This window comes from Neovison vison, chromosome 8 (assembly GCF_020171115.1).
Source record: "Neovison vison isolate M4711 chromosome 8, ASM_NN_V1, whole genome shotgun sequence".
NCBI classification, from domain to species: domain Eukaryota; kingdom Metazoa; phylum Chordata; class Mammalia; order Carnivora; family Mustelidae; genus Neogale; species Neogale vison.
Window position 1 is genome coordinate 30,838,104 of NC_058098.1, and position 23,186 is coordinate 30,861,289.

The following is a 23,186-nucleotide window of genomic DNA, read 5'->3' on the forward strand; positions in this document are numbered from 1 at the left end:
CTCCTAAACTAATTTTATGAGGCCAGTGTTACCCTGATACCCACAGCCAGGTAAACATACGACCAGAAAAAGAAAACTACAGGCTGATATACCTAAAGAATGAGTGTAAATGTAAAGATTTTCAACAACTAGCAAAGCAAATTCAACAATACATGAAAAAGATCATACAACATGATCAAGTTGGATTTACCCCTGGGATACAAGGATAGTTCCACACATGGAAATCATATACGATTACCTCAACAGATGCAAAAAAAAAAAAAAAAAAAAAGCACTTGATAAAATTCAACATCCTTTCATGATAAAAACTCCAACCAATTAGGTATAGAAGGAATATGCCTCAACATAATAGAAGACAGACATGACAAGCCCACAGCTAACATCGTACTCAACAGTGAAAACCTGAAAGCTTTTCTTCTGCAATCAGGAGTAAGACAAGGGTGTCTACTTTGACCACTCCTATTCAACATAGTACTGAAAATCTTTGCCAGAGTCTTCAAGCAATAAAAATAAATAAAAGGCATTCAAGTCAAAAAGGAAGAAGTAAAATTGTCTCTGTTTGCATAATATGATCTTATACGTAGAATATCCGTGGCTCAGTCAGTTAAGCGTCAACTCTTGATTTTGGCTCAGATCATGATCTCAGGGTTGTGAGATTGAGCCCTGAGTTGGGCTCTGCACTCAGTGGGGAATCTGCTTCTCTTCCTCTCCCTCTGTCTCTCCCCTGACTCATACACACTCACTCTCTCTCTAAAATAAATAAATCTTTTTTTAAGAATCTTAAGGATTTTTCCAAAAAACTGTTAGACTTAATCAATGAATTCAGTAAAGTCGCGGCATACAAAATCAGCATACAAAAATAGTTGTGTTTCTATACAATAACAGCAAATTATCTGAAAAAGAGATTTAAAAATCCCATTTATAATAGCATCAAAAAATATAATTCTTATAAATTAACCAAGTGTGTGATAGACCTTCACACTAAAAGTTGAATGATACTGATGAAAGAAATTGAAAAAAAAAAAAACAATAAAAAACAAAAACAAATAAATGGAAAGATATCCCATGTTCATGGATCAGAAGAATATTGTTAAAATGTCCATACTACCCAACGCCACCTCTTAATCAACAGAATCCTTATCAAAATTCCAATGGCATTTTTCACAGAAACAGAAAAAATAATCCTGAAGTCTATAGGGAACAACAAAAAAACTCAAACAGCTAAAGCAATCCTCAGAAAGAACAAAGCTAGAGGCATCACGCTTCCTGAATTCAAACTGTACTACAAAGCTATAGCAATCAAAACAGCGTGATGCTGACACATAAACCAATGGAACAGAATGAAGAGCCCAGCAACAAACCCATGCACATGAAATTAATATTTGAGAAGGGAGCCAAGAATATTCAATGAGGGAAGAATAGTGTCTTCAATGAATGTTGGAAAAATTGGAAACTCACATGCAGAAGAATGGCATTAGACCCGTAACTCTTGAGGTCATGAGTTCAAGCTCCATGTTAAGTGTGGAGGCTACTTAAAAAAAATTAACTTGAAATGAGTTAGACTAAATGTAAGACCTGAAACTATAAAACTCTAAAGAAGAAAACAGAAATAAAGTTCCTAGGCACTGGTCTTGGCAACAATTTTTTTGGATATGACACCCAAGTCATGAACAACAAAAGTAGAAATAAGTAAGTGGGACTATATAAAACTAAAAAGCTTCTGTACAGCAAAGGAAACGAAGAGCAAGATGGAAAGGCCACCTACAGAATGGGAGAAAATATTTGCAAACTATAAATCTGGTAAAGGGTTACTATCCAAAATATATAAGGAACACAGAGAACTCAATAGCAAAAGAAACCCAGCAATCCAATTAATAAATGGGCAGGGAAACCAAATAGACATTTTCCCAAAGAAGACATACAAGTGAACAACAGCACATAAGAAGATGCTCAAATAGCAGGTTGGTAGGGAAAAGCCAGTCAAAATCACATTATCACCTCATTTGTGTTAGAATGGCTAGGTATCAAAAAGACACCTGGGTGTCTCTACCTAGAATGGCTAGGTATCAAAAAGGCGCCTGGGTGGCTCAGTGGGTTAAGCCTCTGCCTTCAGCTCAGGTCATGATCCCGGGGTACTGGGATCGAGTCCCACATCAGGCTCTCTGCTCAGCAGGGGGCCTGCTTCCCCCGCCAACCCGTCTGCCTCTCTGCCTACTTGTGATCTCTCTCTCTCTCTGTCAAATAAATAAAATATTTTTTAAAAAAAGACACAAGATAACAAGTGTCAAGAATGTGGAAGGATAGGGCACCTTGTGCACCACTGGTGGCAATGTAAAATGGTGCAGCCAATGTAAACAACAGTACAGCAGTTCCTCAAAGAGTTAAAAATAGAATTACCATATGATCCAGCAACTCCACATCTGGGTATATACCCAAAAGAACTGAAAGCAGGATCTTGAAGAGATATTTATACATCCACGCCTATAGCAGCATAAAACACAACAGCTGAAAGATGGAAGCCACTCAAGTGTTCATCAACATATGAATGGATTAGCAATTCATGTTAGACACATACCATGGAATATTCTGCAGCCTTAAAAAAGAAGGGGATTTTAACACATGCTACAACATGGAAGAACCTTGAGGACATTCAGCCAAGTGAAATAAGCCAGCAACCAAAGGAGAAATACTGTGTCATGCCATTAATAGGAAGTCTCCAAAGTAGTCAACATCATAGAAACATAAGGCAGAAATTTGGTTGCCAAGGCTGGGGAGGAGCGGAATTAGTGTCTCAAGAATAGAGTTTTAGTTTTGCAACATTAAGCATTGCGTGGATGGATGGTGGTGTTGCTAGGGCAACAACAGGAATGTCCTTAATGCCACTGAACTATACACTTAAAAATGATGAAGTTGATACATTTCATGTGTATTTCACCATGATATAAAAGAGAATGAGGGGCGCCTGGGTGGCTCAGTGGGTTGAGCCGCTGCCTTCGGCTCAGGTCATGATCTCAGAGTCCTGGGATCGAGTCCCGCATCGGGCTCTCTGCTCGGCGGGGAGCCTGCTTCCCCCTCTCTCTCTCTGCCTGCCTCTCTGCCTACTTGTGATTTCTCTCTGTCAAATAAATAAATAAAATCTTTTAAAAAATAAATAAATAAATAAAAGAGAATGAAAGAGGGAGGCAGAAAAGCCAGTGTGATGGTGATACAATGTGAAAAAGACACAATCTGTTGTTGCTGGCTTTGAAGCTAGAGGAAGAGGGTCACAAATCCAAAGAACATGGTGTACTCTAGAAGCTGAAAAGGAAGAGCAAATGAATTTTTCCCTAGGTCCTTTAGAACATAGCCTTGCTGATACCTTGATTTTAGCCCGGTGAAACCCTGTAGGTACTGACCTAAAAAACCCTAAGATCATAAATTTGTGTTGTTTTAAGCGGTTATATGTTGACACTTTGTTAAAGGAGTCGCAGGAGACAAATATAAGAGGCCCCCTAATAAAGAGGGCATCGGTGCAGGGAGGGGAGTTGAAGGCTGAGTTTCGTTCTGAAAACTCAGTTCCCAACTGTGTACCCAAAAGTGGTATCCTAAGGACACAGTCATTCTCTCTAAGTTCTAAATTTTAATTTCTTGATTTTTCCTAAAAGGAAAAAAATATCATAAAAAATGGAGTTCAGAGGTGCCTGGGTGGCTCCATGGGTTAAGCGTCTAACTGTTGATCTCTGCTCAGGTTTTGTTTTTGTTTCTGTTTTTAAGACTTATTTATTTATTTTATGGAGGGAGCAAGAGAGAGCTCACACAAGCAGGAAAGAAGGGCAAAGGGAGAGGGAGAGAAATCTTCAAGGTGACTCCATGCTGATCAGGGAGCCTGACATGGGGCTCGATCCCAAATCCCTGAGATCATGACTGGAGCTGAAACCAAGAGTCAGACGCCTAACCGACTGTGCCACCCAGGCGCCCCTTCAGCTCAGGTCTTGATCTCAGGGTCATGAGTTCAAGCCCTGCACTGGGCTCCATACTACCTTAAAAAAAAAAAAATCAGAATACATATGTACTGCGAAGAAGAGGAAGAGAAGGAAGGAAGGAAGGTAGGAAGGAAAGAAAAGAATGAAAGAAAAAAAGGAAAGAGAATCAGACTGGTGAGAAAGTTTTGTGTTTTTTTAAGTGATAATTACCCATAACTAGTCAGTGCCCACTTTTTTAAAAAGTATCCTTTCTAAGAGAAAAACAGAGCAGGAGGCAAACCAAAAGAGACTCTTTAACTAGGAAACAAACTGAGGGTTGTTGGGGGTGGGGGAAGTGTAACCGAGTGATGGGCATTAAGGAGGGCACTTGCCATAATGAGCACTGGGTATTATATGCAACTGATGAATCACTGAATTCTACCTCTGAAACAAGCCACACATATGTTAATTAAATTGAATTTAAATTTTAAAAATGGGAAAAAAAAGTCCCCTTCTTATGAAGGTTTATTTATTTACTTATTTATTTATTTTTTATTTGACAGAGAGAGAGACCACAAGCAGAGGAAGCAGCAGGCAGAAGCAGAGGGAGAAGACTCTTTGCTGAGTAGGGAACCCAACACGGGACTCGAACCCAGGACCCTGGGATCATGACCTGAGCAGAAGGCAGAGCTTAATACACTGAGCCACTCAGGCACCACTATGCAGATTTAAATGTACACATTTCACAATCACTTCTCCTGTGCCTGACGTGTATGTGCCTTTTGCCCTTATTGATGGTGATTCAACAGCAAAGAGAACGGGTACAGCCCCGTCCTCAAGGTGCAGTAAGAGATGGTAACAGGAGACTGTTCTAGCAAGGGAAGCAGGTGCTAGGGCAGGACACAGAAGGGCACCTAAACTGGACATGAGTGGGATCCCAGGAGTTTCTTTCTTTCTTCCATTTTTTTTTAAGATTTTTAATTTATTTATTTGACAGAGATCACAAGTAGGCAGAGAGGCAGGCAGAGAGTGAGAGGGAAGCAGGCTCCCTGCCAAGCAGAGAGCCCGACGAGGGGCTCGATCCCAGGACCCCGGGATCATGCCCCAAGCCGAAGGCAGAGGCCCTAACCCACTGAGCCACCCAGGCGCCCCTCCCGGAAGCTTTCTGAAGGAACCATTGTCTAGGCTGAGGCCTCCGGGATGAGAAGGAACTGGCAGAAGTTTAGGGCAGAGTGGTCCAGATGGAAGCCACACACACCCCAGAGCTGTGCAAAATGGGGAGGAGGGTGCATCTGGGACCTAGACCATGTCAAGGAGTTCGAGGTGCCATGGGAGGTATGGTAGGCTGAATAATGGATCCAAAGTTACCCAGGTTCTAATCTAGGGAGCCTGTGAACGTTACCTTGTACAGTACAGGGAACCCCCCAGGTGTGATTAAATTAAGGTTCTTGGAATAGGGAGACCATCCTAGGTTATCTGGGTGGGCCCTGAACGTAATTACACATGTCCTTATAAGAGAGGCAGAGGGAGCTTCTGGAACACCAACCCCAGCAGAGAGACAGAGAGACGGGAAGGTACTAAGCTGGATGAGGATGGAGAAAGGTCTACGAGCTAAGGCACACAGCTCGCCGAGTCAGAACAGGCAAGCAAATGATTCCCCCGCCCCCCGCCCCCCAGAGCCCTCCTGACATCTGTGTTTGGGCTAGATGAAACCCATTTCCGACCTCTGGCCTCCAGAATGTGACAGAGTAAGTTTGTTGTTTTCAACCACCCCGTCTAGGGTGGTGTTTACAGCCGCCCTCAGGAGACCAGGGGAGGGTGTGATCGGACTTGAATGTTGGAACAGCTGCCCCATGCAGTCTACTTTAAGAAAGGATTGTGGCAGAGAACAGAGGCAGGGGGACCCCTGGAAGGGCCTGACCCGGGGAAGAGGGCGATGGGGGCAGATTCACCACGTCTATAGGATTTAAAGAGGCAGAGGGAGAAGTAGTGATAACACTAGCAAAAAGATATGGAAAAGGGTCCAAGGCCAGAGTCCAGGATAAAGGCAGAGTCCAGGATGATGCAGGGCTGGGGGTGGTGTCACATTCGCACGTGGCAAGCTGAGGAACAGGGGCTGACTTTGAGACAGGCCCACGGAACCCTTTGGGGCAGACGACAACAAGCATAGCCAGGTCTGCGGCCTGGGAAGGCAACCGCATGGAGCTCCCGGAGAGGGAGGTCTGGAACGCACGGAGGGCTCTGATGTACCCAGTAGGTCAGCTATGGGCAGAGAAAAAGGAATCTCTCGAAGAGAAGGAGGGAGACATGTTGTCCCGGAAGATAAGAGAATAAGATGCCTTACAAAGGAGGCTGGTCGGCAGAGCCAGAAGCTGGTGGTAGAAGCCCAAAGAAGAAAGCCCAGAGCAGCCTCGGGGCAGTCATGGGGGACCTCAGCCAGAGCCCATTCTGTAGCCTGCCTGGTGTAGAAATCAGATTAGCGGTGCCTAGCCGTCCACAGAAATTCTCACCCTGAGTGTTCAAGTCTTCCTCCAACTGGGGAAACGTTATTCCAGCCTTTCTTCGTTCTCTTCTCTTCCTTCCATTCTTGGTTGGGCATCGTCTCTAGACCTTCTCTTGAGCACTGTCTGCCTGTCTGTGCATCCATCCACCCAAACATCCAACCCTGCCTGATCTCCCCCAAGTACCATCTCATTTTACTCATTACCTTCCACCTCCTTGTTCTCCTTAGAATTCTGCAGCTCATCTTCTAACTCGTGGACTGGGTTTTGGGCAGGACTCTCTTTTGTTCACTGCCTCTACCATAAGCTATAATTTAGTAATTTCGTTCTGCATCTGAAAGCAGTCTGTCCTGTTCTCAAGACAATTCCCTTTTAAACTGCCCTCTTAAATCTACAGACCACACATCAATTAGGGAATTTAAGTCTTCTCTATAGCTACTAAAACTACTTGGTACTTGAGAAAAAATAGGCAGATCAATGAAACAATATAGCATACAGAAATAGGCCCAAATATATTTCGGAACACAGAATGTGGGGAGCATCTCTAAATAGCCAGGGAAAGATAGATTAATTTTTAAAATGTTGTTGGAGAATTGACTGACCTTTGGAAAGGGGAGGTTGGGGAAGCTAAATCCCTACCTTACTCCTTCCACCAAAAGAAATCATAGATGAATAAAAAATTTAAACATTAAAACAAAAATACTGAAAGGAAACATAAGACATATATCAACTTGAAGTGGGAAAAACTCTGCTGTGAAAGACCCCAAATCTAGAAGGTATAATTGAAAAAAAAGAAAAGAAAGAAATGGAACCAATCTGTAAAAATTTCTGACTTCTTTTAGAAAAAAAAATTTTTTTACACTATCCAAAGTCAAAAGTCAATGGCAAATTGAGAGAAAACATTTACAATACAATAGACAAAGGGTTAATGTCATTAATTTATGAAATTAATAAATCCATAAGAAAAAGGGGTTCTATACCTAATACAAAATTGGGCAAAGGACACAAAAAGTTCATTCACAGTTAATAAATAAATACAAATGTTAATCGATTTATGAAAAGATGTTCAAACTCCCTAATCACTATTTTTTTTACTTGCCAGATTGATATAAATCAAGTAGTCTGATGGCCCAAATGTGGGGATTCTCCAAGATTCCATCACTACCTGTTGGGTGATATTAGCTAGGCCATCGCTGTGTATCAGACCCCCCAGGATCATGTTGCTCAATCTTTTTCTCCAACCTGAACTTCTCCCCACTTTTTTCCTTATTTTTACAAATCTTGAATTTGGGGTGTTAGGAAACACTTATTAGCCTATCACACTGTTGAATTAAACTTACAGGTCATTGATACCAGGACCCAACCCCTTCTTTGCTGTCTCAAGGAAACAATGTTTACATCTCTCTTCAGAAACTTTCCAACCATCACCATAAATCACTGGCTACCTCCAACCGGTTGGGGGGCTTGCAGGGGGCAACGTTGAGGGGGGGTTCAGCTAAATTAACATTCACTTTAAGGCAAACACAGCAGCAAAGCTAACAAAGGGCCAGAAATTTAGAGTTCAATCTGATATTCCTTAAACAGAGTATTGTTCCTCATACAAGGAAGGGTCAGAGGAAGATGGCAGATGGGGCTGGAATGCGGATTCAATGGGACACTTCCTCCAAGGGCGCGTGCCGAAATCTGCAGCCTTGGGGAGAGGGACCGGTTCAGCTGGCTCGTTGCAACTCTTCGGCCTTGTCTGTTATTATCAAGAATTTATGGGGCTCTCCGGGACTCCAAAATGCCTTGTAAGAATCCTTTGCCTGCAATGCTTCCACGATGTCTTGAAAATGGCAAAGGGGCAAGGGGCCATCACCATCTTTTTGAGGAAGAGAGAGCACAATGGGGAGGAAGGGGGGACTTCCCCTGTGGGTCAGCATCTCAGACACAGAACTGAAACAGCTCGCAGGTGCCCACACAGAAAAGGAAGGGGAGAGTAGGGGATGCAAACGAAAGAACGACTTGGACACAACACATAAATTTTATAGAAAAATAACTTTCAAAAAAACTATTCATAAAAAAATCATTAACGCAGAGTTGCCCTTTGGAAGTCTGAATCATATTAAAACTGGCTGACCTCCCTCTAGGAATATCCTTATTCACCCCTCAAGAATTCTAAATAGGTACAACTTCCCTGTAGAAAGACTTTAAGAGATAAAATGTATATTGAAGCACGTCTGCTTAAAGATCTGGAGGTGCGTGTATCATTGGGACTGCCACGTTGGGGCAGGAGCCTCTCAGGGCTCAGTCACACTGGAGACCCATTAGGGCCACCAAGTAATCAGTCCTTCCTTCTGACCCAGACTTCACACCCTGGCAGAATCTTCTAGGTTCTCTTCAGCTCCATCAAATGCCTGGGCAGTACCATGAACCTTGCTAGTGGTAGATGGGAAGACCCATCCATTACGTCCTGCTTGTACAACCTTCCCTAAGATCCAAGAGAACGTTTTGACAACTGGAATTTTCCTCAGCCATTGGAGGTGATGACATCCCAGCCACAGAGAACTTTCTAGGCCTGCTCTTCAAGCTCCATGAGTGTGTCCATGCTCCTCTACAGAGCCAAGCAAACTCACGTGGTCCCTAGACCCTGATCCAAAACTTAGCTCCCCCTTCAAAGTATCTTCCCTGCCCCCGGGCAGTGTTGGGGGTTAGGCGCTCACACCTCAGCCAGCTCCTCACAGCGCTTGCCACCACCCAGAAATCATCCATCCGGTGTTGCTTTCCCCGTCCTGGGCTTGGAGCTTCCCCTTTCTGGACCCCAGCCCCCAGCCTATGATTCTCTCCTGTGAATCTTCCCATGATTATTTTTTCAAGGGAGAGAGTGGATTCCTGCTGTCCTAGGTAAGAGGATTTCCAGGAGCAGGGCCCCACACAAGGGTTTTTGGACACATGAGTTAATGAGGCTCTCAAGAGAGCCCTGTCAGCAAGTGAGGGAAGCGGGACTAGGCCGGGGAAGGAGCCAGGTGACCGGATTCATTCAGCTGGAGCCCAGCCAGTCTGATCCCGTGGGAGCTCCGGGGTGTCAAGAGCTCCACGGACTTGGACAGGCAGGCTGGCCTCTGTACCCCTGGGCTAGTCCGTCGTCAGGTGAGAGCCGTCCTGGGAGGAGGGGTGAGCTCCCACACACGGCCCTGCAAGAACCCATCTGAGGACAAGGGAGCCACTAAGACTGAGCAGGAATTCCCTTTCTCCCACCTGCCATCCAGCAGGGAGGACGCAGCTGCCCACCCCGCACCCCCCAAGCTGGCCAGGTGCACCGTGAGGCTGAGGTGCAGGGATGGGGACACTCACTTGCCAGAGCTCTGGACCAATCACAGCCCTGCAGCGGTGGCACAAAGGGGCCCTTCCTCTTCCTCTTCACAGACCTGCCCTTGCACAGGTGTCTCCAGCTTTCCCAAGAATAAATGAGGGGCCGTGCAAGCCGCTGAAAGTCACCAGCTCGGCTTCCTATGAGGAAGGCAAACATCAAGCCTTCAACTTGCTCCAGGAGGGAGAGAAGGCATCCAAAGCTCTCTTCAAGGAGAGCAAAATCTGTGTTCTTAGCTCTTGGTTCCTCCAAAGCCCAGGGCCCTCACTCCCGTTCTGCTGGACACCTGGAAAACACAGTGAGGTTCATCTGGCCTCAGAGCCTCCCTGGGACGCTGGCTAAGCCCTGCAGTTTCTGTTCCAGCCTATGGACCACGTATGTCTCATCTTATTGAGTCACTGGAAGGTCCCCAGAGGGAGAAGGGCAAAGGCAGAACAGAAAGGCTGGCAACCCAGGCCTTGGCAGGAGAGCCCGGAGGAGATGAAGAATCCACTTCATTTCCGACACCGTCTTCCTGGTGGCGCAGCAGGAGCCAGACTTGACCTCAGCAACTAGGGCAGGATGGGGGTGGGGGGGTGGCCACTGCCCATTAACAGGACCCAGGCAGTCCCAGTCTCTAAGACAGGACAGCGAGGAGAGTGAGACAGGCTAGGGGATGGGAGGGCTTTCCACAGAGAATGCCCAGAGGGGCAAACCGCAGAGAGCTCCCATCTGACCGATGAGAGGGACGTGCCATCTGCGAGGCCACAGCGGAAACCAAAGCAGGAAGGAGAAGCAGCTGGCCTTGAGACACACAGCAGCTCAGAGGTTCTGCTTGTAGGTGCTCCTGAGACTCTCTCTGAGTGAGGACAGCGAGGTGTGGAGAGGGAGGTAAGCAGGGTTGATTTAAAATTCCACATGTCCAGGCTGCCCCTCATCCCAATGACATCAAACCCACTGAAAGGGGCCCAGATATGAGCATTTTTATAGTCTTCCCCATGGGGGTGCCGATGTACAACCAGAGCTGAGAACGACCTAGAAATCTGATAGAGACAGAGCTGAGTAGACTGAGGACCCCACTCAATGCGTCTCAAAACAGCCTTTCAGGAATGGAAGGAATAGAATTTTCTGAAAGCCAACTGAGTCAGATCTTCAGCACCCCCCCTCCCTATTACTAATATCTCAGCAGGGAAGAGAGGGCGGCACAGAGCATCCCAAAGGGTGGGTGTAGGCAGGGACAGAGGAGTGAGTTGACGCAAAGGGCCCCGTGACACGCAAACCAGAGCACCAGAGCAGAGAGGGCAGGAAGTCAGCTCTGGGCCCCAGAAACAAAGGAAATGCACACTGGAGGCCCACAGCTTCCCCTTTTAGGGCCTGTCCCCACCTCTTCTCTGAGTCCTGCTCTGCCCCCCTCCCCAGGGGGATGATCTAGAGCTCCTGGGCTAGAGTAGAATATTCTCCTTCACAGTGCTTCATACTATAGTATTAAAGACAGTCTCGTCGGGTATCCTGAGGGACTCTGCTTTGTAACCAAGCAGGGGTTACAGAGGAGATCGGGCTGACCCCTGTGGACTTCAGCCCCTTGGTAGAGGGGCAGGAAGAAGTGTCGATGGCAAACAGGAAACCCCAGCCCTATTGCGCCACCTGAGGAAGGAGACTAGAGTTGTGGCCTGGGACCCTGCCAAGTTCTAGAGATTACCAGAGATTCCACCACCTGGTTCCTGAACCTGAACCTGCCCTAGAATGGGCAAAATTCTGGCTGCCCAGGAAGCAAGCAGCTCACCTTGCCTTCCACCTTCATTCAATAAAAGACCACTTACTGGCCAGGCCTGGGTCCTCTCTAGGGCCTGTCCACCTTACTGATGCTCCCTTCCCTGAATGTACCACCTCTGTCCCCTTTTCCAGGCCTAGAGGCCCCCGGTGACCTACCCACACTGCTATCCCAGTCACTCCGCTCAAAAGAGTCTGGCACCAAACACCACCAAAGCGGGAGCTAAGGTCAAATGTCTTGAGTGTATGGACGGCACTCTCTCAGCTTTCCATCTGACAGTGAATAAAGGCTTTCATTCAGTCCCCACCCCAAAAGCATGCTAAGCATCACGAAAGGGGAAGTGGAAGGTATTTGGTAAGAGGTGGGAAGGTGGAAAAAGGCTCAGGAGAACTAGGAGTTCTGAACTAGGAGAAGACTGGTCTCGGGAGGGACCTTGACGCCTGTTTCCCTCATCAGTCAAGAATAGAACAATCACACTATTATTATTAGGCTAATAACAAGACACCAGATGTGAATCATAGACAGCTACCATAAACGAGAGTTCACTGTGGGCCACCTAGTATCTGCTTTGGCTCATTTCATCCCCACAACAACCCCATGGAGAAACCTCAATATCCCCATTTTGCAGATGAAGCCAATGAGGCACAAAGAACCAAAGTCCCTGGTCCCCAAGTACACAGCCAGGAGGGAGGTGGAGGTCAAACCTGGAACTATGTGAGTTCTGGCAAAGCAGAAACCTCTTGAGGTGAAGGGGAAAAAAGAGTTTCAGCTAAAACTCAACTGAGCCAGCGGCACCCTAGAGGAGGGGTTCTCACACTGGAGTGTGGACCAGAAGGCTCTGGAGGGCTAGTTCAGTACAGATTCCTTTCCTCCATCCCCCGCCCCCAGCTACTGATTCAGTCCTTCTGGATGGGGTCAGAGGACGTGCATTCCTAACAAGCCAACTCCCCAGTGATGCCAGCCTTGCAGTAACAAGGCTCTAGAAGCTTTACCTTCTTCCTTACAAGAAAGAACCCACCGGGAAGGCTTTATTTTCACCATTTACAGATGAGGAAACAGAAGGTCCTAGAGGTCAGGCAACTCGTTCCAGGTCACAGAGCCGACATGAAGCCCAGGGCTCCTTCTGTGGTGCCCTGGTTAAGCGCTGGGTATGAGGGGCTTCCGCTGCCAGCCACAGCAGGCCCAGGGGGCCTGGGGAAAGGGGGGGTAGTGAGTAAATAGCTGGACAGACAGGATGTAGGTAGAGCAGACCTTTCAGGGGCCAAGGATAGAGACCTCAGCCAGGGACCTGCCACAGACCCTAAGTCACATCTACCCTCTGTCCAAAGAATAGCTACCCCTCACCTCATGGATCCCAAAACCACTGGCTCCCCCAACCCGGAAAAAGCTGGGGGCCTTGACTGAGGACAGGTATGAGGCCCCTGCTGACGGGAAACATGGCTCCCATCCCCGGAGGCAGCTCCTGCCTGGCCCACCCTCTCCGGTGAGGAGCTGAGATTCCAGCCACGCTGGGCTCCCCACCAGCAGCTTGACCTATGAATCCCCTGCTCTTTCCACCACCAAATGGGACCCCAGCCCACTCTGCTCGGGCCTTCTCTACACAAGGCTGAGTCCCCAGTGCGGCTGGTGCAGATCTGAGGAAACGGTCCTGGGATTCCTGCCAGAAGGGCCTGCCTCCCCTTCCACACCAGCGGGCGGGTGGCCAGGTGAGTGACCTGGAAGGTCACCACTGCGACTCACCCAAACAATCACCTCAGAGTCCCGGATGAGCAACTACTTGCTTATAGGAAAGTCCCACCAGTGTCTGCAAGATTTTGACCTTCTGGATGTTTAGAAGGAAACCCAAAGTCCCCTAATCTTGTATCCGAGAACCAGGGTGTTGGAGCAGGACGAAAAAAAAGGCATTAAGGAAGTAAAAACTCCAGACAGAAAATGCTGTGTGTGTGTGTGCGTGTGTGTGTTGCGCACGTATGTAGAATTTAGACTCTGGCTCGGAGGAACCAGAGATCTAGAAAGCCAACCCTCCAATTCGACAGACTCTCCTGCTTCCCCAAAGCAACCCCTTCATCACCACCCACCAGAGGGGTCTTGCCAAGATCAGCCCCTCACAGGCTAGGATTCAGCAACATGCCAACTTCTGTGTGGCTGAGGTAGCCTGAGGAAAAAGTGGGAAGTCAGCAAGAGGCCACACTGACCCTAATAAGGGAAGAAAGATGAAACATTCCTTGACCTGCATCTCTCAAAACCAAGGTCTATTTTATAGGGTCATTTCATGTGCTACCTCAGGAAGGGCAAATTAAGCTTTCCTCCACCTGATAATTATGGGATTTAGGTGGAGCCTGTCCCACAGGGAGGGCCTGAGGCCTGGAGCCCCTGCTTGCTGTCCGTGGTTAGTCTCTCAGCTATGCAGGGATGTGCTGACCTATCAGGGCAGGTGAGGACGGGCGGCCTCCAGCTCCCCATTTCCTACAAGCACAGGTTTCTTTCTTCCTGTTTACTGAGCGATTTCTCTGAGACTCATCTCTGACCTCACTTCCCCTTCCTCAGGGAACCCAAGCAGCTCTTCCTTTTTTGGTGCTAGAAGCTAAGGCCGAGCTTTGTGTGCAGAGATCTTGGGGTTTCTGCTCCTCACTACCTGGGGCCAGGATTGGGCACCCGAGAGCCAGGATTGTGGGCTTCCTCCATGCCCCCCACCACCAGTCCCCCTACTCCTGCCAATATGGGCAGGTTCCTGGCATTTCAGAAACAGTAAAGAAGGGAGAGCAAGGGAAGAATCCTGTGGGCACTGAGCCTTCCCCGGGGGCAGCTACTGGAGGGGGACCTCCTTTCACCTCCTTAATACCCCGTGTGTGGAAAAATTCACCCTCACACAACAGATCTCAGATCCTTCCGAGTACCAGGAAAGACGGCACATCTGGGGGTTTCCAGAGCATTTCCAGGAGGCTGACAGGGAGAGTTTTCCACAAAACCGCGTTCCTACCCTCCTCTGCCTGCTCTGCCACCAGCTGACTAACCCTGAAGAAAAATCAGCACCATGCAACACAGAACTTCTCGTCAAGATGGGCTTCAAAGGCCGTCTCTGTAAAATCTTTACACTCCCCCAACTGCCCAGGATTAAAAGAGCAGCCTCCCACTGGGCAGAGAGAAGACAGGCAGAACCAGGTAAAGAAACTTCAGAGTTCAGTGGGCAAGTCTGTCCCTCCCACACCTAAATCCTCTCACTGACTCTCTGGAGAGCCCAACAGGCCTTCTGGGAGCTCACTTACCAAGGAACTTAAAGCTTTTCACACAGAACAAGGTGTCCCATTGAAAAGCCACTTGATCCACTCCCATGACGCCTAAACAGGGCCACAAGACCCAGTTCTGGGTCCCGAAGCTTCCTGACCCCTTTCACCTCAGAGTCGACACACCATCTTCCCTGCTCCCCACCCCACTGCACCACGTCCCTGACTACCTTGTCACATGCACAAGAGAGCCATCCTTGTCCCAAATGTCTGTGTGATCAACTGTGAGGTTCCATATGGAGCTTCAGGAAGAGGGCTCCGCCCACCTAAGGCCACCACCCATCTCTCCGGAGCACTTGGGGCCTCACAAACCCCACCAGCTAATGCCCCTGCTGCACACCAGCCCACCCACCCCACCTGCTGACAGAACATTCGACAGCCATACCCCCCAGCCACCATGGTGGCAATTTAACAGGTTATGGTGGGGAGTTGGCAGGTCAAGTTCAGCCCTGGGATCTGGAACACACACAGAGGACGCTTGAAATCGAAATGATGAGGCTGTCGTTCTCAGCCTTCAAGAAGGATGGTCCCAATAACCCACCTCTAGCAGGTTTGGACATTTCTCACTGCAAGATGGCCCTGAGGTTCAAGGCACAGTGAACCCCAAGGACACCCACTCAAACCCACCACAGAAGCAGCCGTCTGGGGCCTGAGGCCCAGCTGCCAGCAACCAGCAAGCCACATCTGCGGGTCAGCTCCGAGGCCAGGGGCGCTGCATTCGTCAGTGCCTGGCCACCTGCCTTTGGCTTCCCCAGGCCAACAGGGAGCTCAGAACCTGCTCCCAACCCCAGGGGGGAAGATGGCAGGGTTGGGACGGATGGCCAGGACAAGGACCTCGGGCCCTGCCTGAAACGAAACCCCCAGGGACAAAACACCGCCACTCTCCCACGGGGCTGTTTCACTCCTTGTTATGTAAAACATTTCTATTTCTTTGACAAATATAGGGAAGCACAAAGATTATTGAATGATTCTAATTCTATGCCATTCCTAGGACAGGCAAATTCACAAAGGCAGTGGAACTGAGGTTGCCAGAGGCTCTCAGGTCGGGAATGGGAAGTTGACAGCTGACGGGTACAGGGTCTCTGGGACAACGGAAGAGCTCTGGAGAGGGAGTCTGGTGAGGGTCGTACAACACTGGGAGTACACATAATGTCACTGTTGTCGTTGTAACATTTGGGTCCCGACAAGTTCTTACATGGAAATATTAACCCAGAATGGCCTGGATTAGGAAGCGGGGCCTTTGGGCATGACTCACGGGGGTGACTAATCCCCAAAGGGGATTAGTGCCCTTCTCAGAGACCCCATGGAGCTCCCCCATCCTTCCTGCCACATGAAGTTATAACGAGAAGTCTGAGATCTAGAACAGCCTCTCGCCCACCTCTGTGGGCACCCTAATCCACACTTCCAGTCTCCAGATCTTCGAGAAAGTCATCTCTGGGGTCAACTCACTCAGTCTATGGCATCCTCTGACGAGAGACTGCACAGCCCTTGAATTCCACACTTAAAAATGCTGAAAAGGACAAATTTTCTATTACATATATTTTACCATCATTAAAAACAAAAATATTTAACTTAAAAAAAGACTAAGATCAGTTTCTCCCCAAAATGCCACCACGCAGAGACCATCACTGCGAACATTTGCCTGCACATCCTTCCAGAGACAAATATAAAATGGAGGGGAGGATATATTTTGCAAAGAGCACAGTTGGGTAACCAGCTTTTGAGAAATATTATATTTTTCCACGATAATAGATGCACATCGCTCCCCTGTATTTTTTGCAGCCCCATGGTATTCTAGTGCATACATATGGAGGTGTTCCCTGACCACCCAAAAGCAGAGAGTTCCTATGAACCTTTTCGTGAGCCAAAGCGACCTAAAGCAAAAAATCAATTACCATTAATCTATATGGGGAAATGTGTTAGCGTTCCCAGACCCAAACATAACCTCGTTTAGGTTTTTCTGATACCTTGGGACACACCTTGCTAACAGAAAACACAAAATAAATCAAGGCAAAGCACAGATGCTCACAGACACAGTTCAAAGCTCCGGCGTTGGCTTGATGCTGAGACGGTGAGATGCTGAGAGGAGGTCCCAGGGAAGGAGCTCGGAGGGGCCACTCTCATCACCGTGGTGGTGGGGGGCGGGGGGGCACAGCCTCCATAAGGGCTCATTGCAGAAATGCTGAGTGCTACTTATGCTTTTTGCCTTTTTTCATAAAAACAAAAATCCTGGGACGCCTGGGTGGCTCAGTCGGCTAAGCATCTGCTTTCAGCTCAGGTCATGATCCCAAGATCCTGGGATCCAGTTGTACATCAGATTAGGCTCCCTGCTTAGTGGGGAGCCTGCTTCTCCCTCTCCTTCTGCCACTCCCTCTGCTTGTGTGCTCGCTCGCTCTCTCTGATAAATAGATAAATTTAAGAAAATGAAAATCCTTTTTGGATTTCTTTCTTTAACAAAACAGGTACTAATGTAGATCCTTCTTAAAAACCAAGCAGCCGGGGTACCTGGGTGGCTCAGTGGGTTAAAGCCTCTGCCTTCGGCTGAGGTTGTGATCTCAAGTTCCTGGAATCAAGCCCTACATCAGGCTCTCTGCTTGGTGGGGAGCCTGTTTCCACCCCGCTCTGTCTGCCTGCCCCTCTGCCTACTTGTGATTTCTCTGTGAAATAAATAAATAAAATCTTTAAAACAAAAACAAAAACAACCAAGCAGCCTAAGGCAAACAACTTTGGAAAAGCCAGGGCTACCTGGACCAGAATTAACATGTTTGCTTTTGTTGGGGTTTACTCTCCATTTCGGTGGTTATTATTACAAAGAATGCTGCAAGGGACATCCCTGTGCATATATTTTTCTGCACTTGCCTGATTACATCCCTAGGATAAGATTTCCCACCAGGGCCACCGTGGAGTCCGGGACTCCCGCCACAGGACTGTCTACAGAGCTTTAGGGATAAAAATCTCAGCAGGGATGTCGAATTCTGCCACACAAAGGTCTTTTTCGCCACATAGAATTTTCTGGGCTCTCACTTGGGTGTCTGTGGCATGGCATAGCAGTTCAGCAAAGTAGGGACTATCCTTTCCATAAGAAACCAGTCCCCTCCTCAGGGGACACAACACGCCTCTGTCATAAAGAGAAACCATTATACCAGGAAGGCAGAAGGTGGCCGGGCTGAATTCCCCTTGGCAACAGGAAAGACCACAGCAGGACTCCAGGATGGCCCAGTGCCACCCAAGTGGCTGTTCAGCATCTATCACCGGTCACAGCCTAAATGTGACAGCCATGAGCAGGTGCACTCAGCTTTCTCACCTAGCCGAAGGATAGCCTCTCTCCACCAAGGCGTTATAACTGGCCATTCATGAGCCATCATAATGCCCGCTCCCAGAACCTCCAAGGCCTCTTCCATCTTGATCAATGAGCGGCCCATGGCAGCCTGAATGTTTGCTGTGTGCCAGGCGCTCCTCTGAATGCGCATCACAGTATCACCAGGAGACAATTATAACTGCGATCTTACAGCTGGGGAAACTGAGGCTGAGAGGCTTTCCGTGACTGTTTGACTGCAGCCTGAAACCCATCCTCAACTGCTTTCCCCCAGAAGTTGGCCCTAAAACAAGGATCAGGGTGCAAGTGGAAGGGGGCTGGAAAGGGAAACAGGGAAGGGACAGCAGCCGGTGAAGGGGACCAGTTACTAGGCGACTCTAAGACACAGCATAGCACATGCCCCCATGTGACCCCAGCAGAGAAGTGAGGGAGCTTTCATCGGTCACTGGCTGAGGCCAAGGGAACACAGGAAGGATGCTGAGAGCATCTATTACGTTGCCCAATATCATCGAGCTGGAAGCGGTCGAATGCCATTCAAACCCCAAATCCAACACTGTATTCCTCTTTTAGAAATGAGCATTGAACTGCATGCCAGCCACGGGGAGAGCGCCATGCTGGTGAGATAAACCCACTTTGCCAAATCACTTTGGGTTGGGATGTCCAAGGACAGCAAGGGTATCTTTTTGTCAAGTTTAATCAATGGGATGACTAGGGGAAAGCCCTTCTATATCACTTTGCTCATTCCGTGGGAATTAGTCAAGACCCTGTCACTGCCCCCTTCTCCGGTGTAAGGTTTCCCTCTCGGAATCAGCCACAGCTGGCCTGGGCAGAGTCCTACAGCCTCAAACTGTCATCCCAAGCAGCTTCATCAGCCAATTATAGGCTCCAGAGTCCGCCTGCCATCCCAGGGATGATCCCAAATGACCCACTAGATGCCCTGCCAGCAGAGTCTGGAGGTTGTCCCCGTTTACTGTGCCCCGCTTCCCCTGTGCCTCCTGCCCTACCCTCTCCCTCCAACCTCACACACACATGCCCTCCATGGGAACACACAAGTAGGCCAAAGAAATGAAACCAGCAATCACAGGTCTTCAGGAGCTGACCCCATCTTAAGGACTCACTTAACATTCTCCTGGAGATGCAGGGAGGTGTTTAATAAGACAGTGTGTCATGAGGGTAGATCACTGGACGATACTATAGGAGCCGTGGGAGAAACAAGGAGGTGGCAGAAGGGGGCCTAGTTTTTCTTTCTTTTTTTTTTTTTTTTAATTTTATTTATTTATTTGACAGACAGAGATCACAAGTAGGCAGAGAGGTAGACAGAGAGAGAGAGATGGGGGGAAGCAGGCTCACTTCTGAGCAGAGAGCCCAATGCGGGGCTTGATCCCAGGACTCTGGGATCATGACCTGAGCCGAAGGCAGAGGCTTTAACCCACTGAGCCACCCAGGCACCCCCACTGCCCTAGTTTTAGAAACCCAGTGACAGCAGCTCTCAACAGCTTTGTTTTGAACCCAGAGACTGGCCGTCCTGTTCTGTCCTAGGAACACTGCTGAGACCTGCCCAGTTTCTCACCCTGGGGGAAAGAAGGAGACCCTGGCAAGTCCCAGTCCCTTTCCTGGCACCCCAGCAGGATTCTCTGGCCCTCAGGTCCTGCCTGTAAACCCCCTCCCAGTGAGGACACTTCCGGCCCAAGTATCCTAGGGAGAACCGAAGGCAATCATCAGGCCAGCGTTCTTTTGTGCTGTGGGACAGTCATGGTCACGCCATTAGAAGCACAGTCCTGGGCACCTCTCCAGCCAAGTCTCCTGGTCATTCCTAAGCAGCTCACGCAGAGAAGGCAGACACGAAGCTTGGCTCTGGGATTCCAGGAAATAGACCAAGAAATCAAAGCAAAACCAGTGGGTGACTGAAAGTTCCTGGTTAGGACAGCGAAGCTGAGAAATGGAAGCTTGAGGGAGGGAAAACAGGTGTGGGGCATCTATCCCTGCTAAGTGGCCTCTAAGGGAACAGGAAGAACAGAAGCTCTGCAGAAATGCAGAGAGGGGGGTTCCAGAGCCCCGGGGGCAGGATGAGATTCCCCATACCCAGCTCATGAAGGTGGGGATGCTGCCACCCGAGGCACAGGGACGCATGCTCTGGTCTGCACATTTGGGGGCAAGGGGCACCCCTTCCCACCCATTCCCTGGGGCTTCCCCTGGAGGGGGGCATGCCTGGGGGCCCCAGGTCACCTGGCCTCCTTTCAGCCAGGCTCCCTGAAGATGCACCTGGATTTCAAAAGCACAAAACTGAGGGCAAGGAGCATAGGATACATCTCGGCTGCACCCCAGCCAGATTACCCTGTCTCCATATATGCCACCCCTGCTCTTCCGTCTTCTGAAGGGGGGTCAGGACTCATAGCCCAGCCTCCCCAGCCCAGCCCAGCCCACGCTCTGAGGTTCCCCAGGAGGGCAGCCTCTCTGACTCCCTGCCCTTCCAGCCAGGGCAAGAACCACCTACCCTCTTTCCCAAACTATCCCACCTCTCCCAGCCCAGCCACCATGTGGCTGTTAGCCTATCGGGGCCCAGAGGACTGCAGCAGCTCCCAGGCTGCCCGGTTCAGAGGACAAAGCACAGCTCACGACCCCACTGCAGGGTCTCTGATCCCAAGTGGGAGCCTCCCAGGCTGATTCACACTTAGTCCCTGGGACACCACATGTAGACACAAGTTAAAACACACACACACACACACACACACAACAACAACAACAACAACTAACCCACCTCCCCTCAAAAAAACCAATATATCTTAGCCATGAGAAGTTTCTTTAATTCCAAAGACCACTCCAGAAAAAGTTCCCAGTAAATAAGTGTGGACTGATAAGTAGAATAAATCCAACCCCAGATTCCTCCCCCAGATGCTCTGGAAAGCAGGCCCCAGGCTCTGAATCCCAGCTGTTTAAAAGAATCATTGTTTCTAATTCTTTCCTCCCATTGTACCAAGATCAGCTGTGACAGGAACAGAGTCCCACTCCAGGATGAATTGTTACTTGGCAGCTCCCTGGGTCTAATTTTCATTCATCCCATTAAGGTACTTACTAGAAACCTGGCCCAGGCTAGTTAGTCACGGCCTCTGTCCTCTGGGAGAACCCGGATTCCGGACACCTGGGAATAAAGTATGGGCAGCATTGAGAAGCGCAGCGCTCAGCTCCTGCTGTCATTCTGTGGCGGCGGGGGGGGGGGGGGTGAACAAACGAGGACCCGTAAGAGCCCCGGAGTAAGAGGAAGCCCTCCGTCGCCCAGTCGGGCCACCGCGCCGCTCCGCGCTGTCCCCAGGGTTCTCCCAGTTTAAGAGCTGAATGCAAAGCAGGCGACCGAAATGCAGAAGTGGCTGGGTCGCCCAAAGAAACTGCCCCTCTCCGGAGAGAGAGGACGCAAAGCCGAGGTCCCCAACGACCTCAGCGCTAGCTCGGTAGGCGGACGGGGAGACCGCAACGGGAAGTGCCACGAGGACCGAGGGCCCCCGAGGCCACGCGCCCTTCAGAAGTGGCCTCGGGAGCGCCGCCTGCCCGCGCCGGGTGCTGGACCCCACTCTGGGGAACCGTCCGTTGGGCTGGGAAAATGGGGACCCGTTTGGGGTTAGACACTTCCCAGCGCTGTCCGGGCCTCCCATCCTGGCACCTGCTGCGCGGCCCCAGCTTGCCAAGGAGTCCCGGGAACCCCGGGGTTGTGGCAGGGGCGCCGGAGGGAAGAAGGACCCCCAAGGGTCGCAGAGGGAGGGCAAGCTTGGAGCCACAACTTTCTCCGGCCAGAAGCTGGGCGCTCAGGGGCTGGCTCCTACGCGGCCCCCGGGGGTTCCGCACTCCCGGGAACCCCCAGCGGCCCCGGGAGGAGAGAAGAGACCAGGGCAGGGGAAGACTGAGGCGCTGACCTGGACCAGGCTGGGAACACCGCGGGAAAACTTTCGGCGGGGCTGGAGGGAGGGCGGGGGAGAGAGGACCGGCCCGTGCCCGGCACCTTGCGCCCCGCATCCCGCGCCCAGTGCCCCGCGCCCCGAACCTTGCCTGCGTCCTGAGTCGGCTGCATCGCCCGCAGAGTTGGAAAGTGGGGGTGCCTCTGCTCGGGGGTGGGGGGGCGTTGCTCCAGCCAGCGCCTGGGTCTGCTAGCCGCGGGCCCGGCTCAAATCCAGCGGGGCGGCGCAGGCGGCGGACGCGCGATTGGGGGTCGGGCGCCCCGCCCTCCTCGCCTCCCCTCCCGCCCTCTATCCCGCCCCCCGCCTTTATCCGTCCCTACCGCGTCCGATCGGCCTCTCTCCCCGTCTTTCTCTAGCTCTCCATCTCTCCCCCGCCCCTCTTCCCTCGCCTTTCTTCCTCCCCGCGTCTCCCGCCCTCCGTCCCCTATCCCTCTCCTCCCCTCCCCTCCTCCTGGGGGGCGGAGCTTCTCCCCTCCCTCCCAGACAATGCTGGGGCTGCGCGTCCCCTCCTTCCCCTCCTGCGAGTCTGGGCTCAGGCAGCCAGCGCTTCTTCCGGGCTGGCGGGGGGGGGGGGGGGGGGGGGGGGGCGGGGGTAGAAGTGCAGGGGTGGAGAGGATGGACTGGCTCCCCTCACCCCATTCGCCGCTGCCCTCTTAAGCCGGATGGAGTCTTGGCCCAAGCCCCTTGGCTCGCCCCAAGCTGTGACAGCCACTCCCAGGGAATGGTCACGCCGCCCCGCAGAGCCCACCTCGAGCGCCCCGGATTCTCCAGGCAGAGGATGTGGGATTCATTTTCTAACACCCCGCCTTATTCCAAAAAGGGTTTGAGCTGAGCAGGGGCTAGGCAAGCCCACTTCGACAGGCGGGCGGGCAGACGTGACCGTGAGGGAAGGAAGACAAGTTTCTTTGTCCACCTCTTACCTCCCTCACTCATCCATCCCTGGACTATGGGGACGCTCAGTGCGGAGGAAGACTTGGAGAACCCCAACTGCGGGGCCCCTTATCTATTTCCTTCCTCTTATCATAAACCCCTCCTCCCATACATGCCCCAGCCCTGCACGGTGAGTCTCCTTGTCAAAAGGGAAGGGAAGCTAATGGT

General features: G+C 50.3%; 1 protein-coding gene across 5 annotated transcripts in view; it reads right to left on the minus strand.

Annotated features, from left to right (window-relative positions):
- The window catches only part of RASSF2 (Ras association domain family member 2), a 42,042-nt gene extending 19,560 nt beyond the window's left edge, over positions 1–22,482 (minus strand). For 2 of the 5 annotated variants that reach the window (XM_044263403.1, XM_044263399.1), the window contains exons 1-2: positions 22,409–22,482; positions 21,215–21,280 (exon numbers count right to left, since the gene is read on the minus strand). The gene's annotated coding sequence lies outside the window, so the exon portion shown is untranslated. Of the gene's footprint in view, positions 1–9,775; positions 9,932–16,274; positions 16,294–21,214; positions 21,281–22,174; positions 22,294–22,408 lie in introns of those variants that run through there. The other 3 variants (XM_044263402.1, XM_044263400.1, XM_044263401.1) reach the window with 3 other exon arrangements.
- Positions 22,483–23,186: the final 704 nt, after the last annotated feature.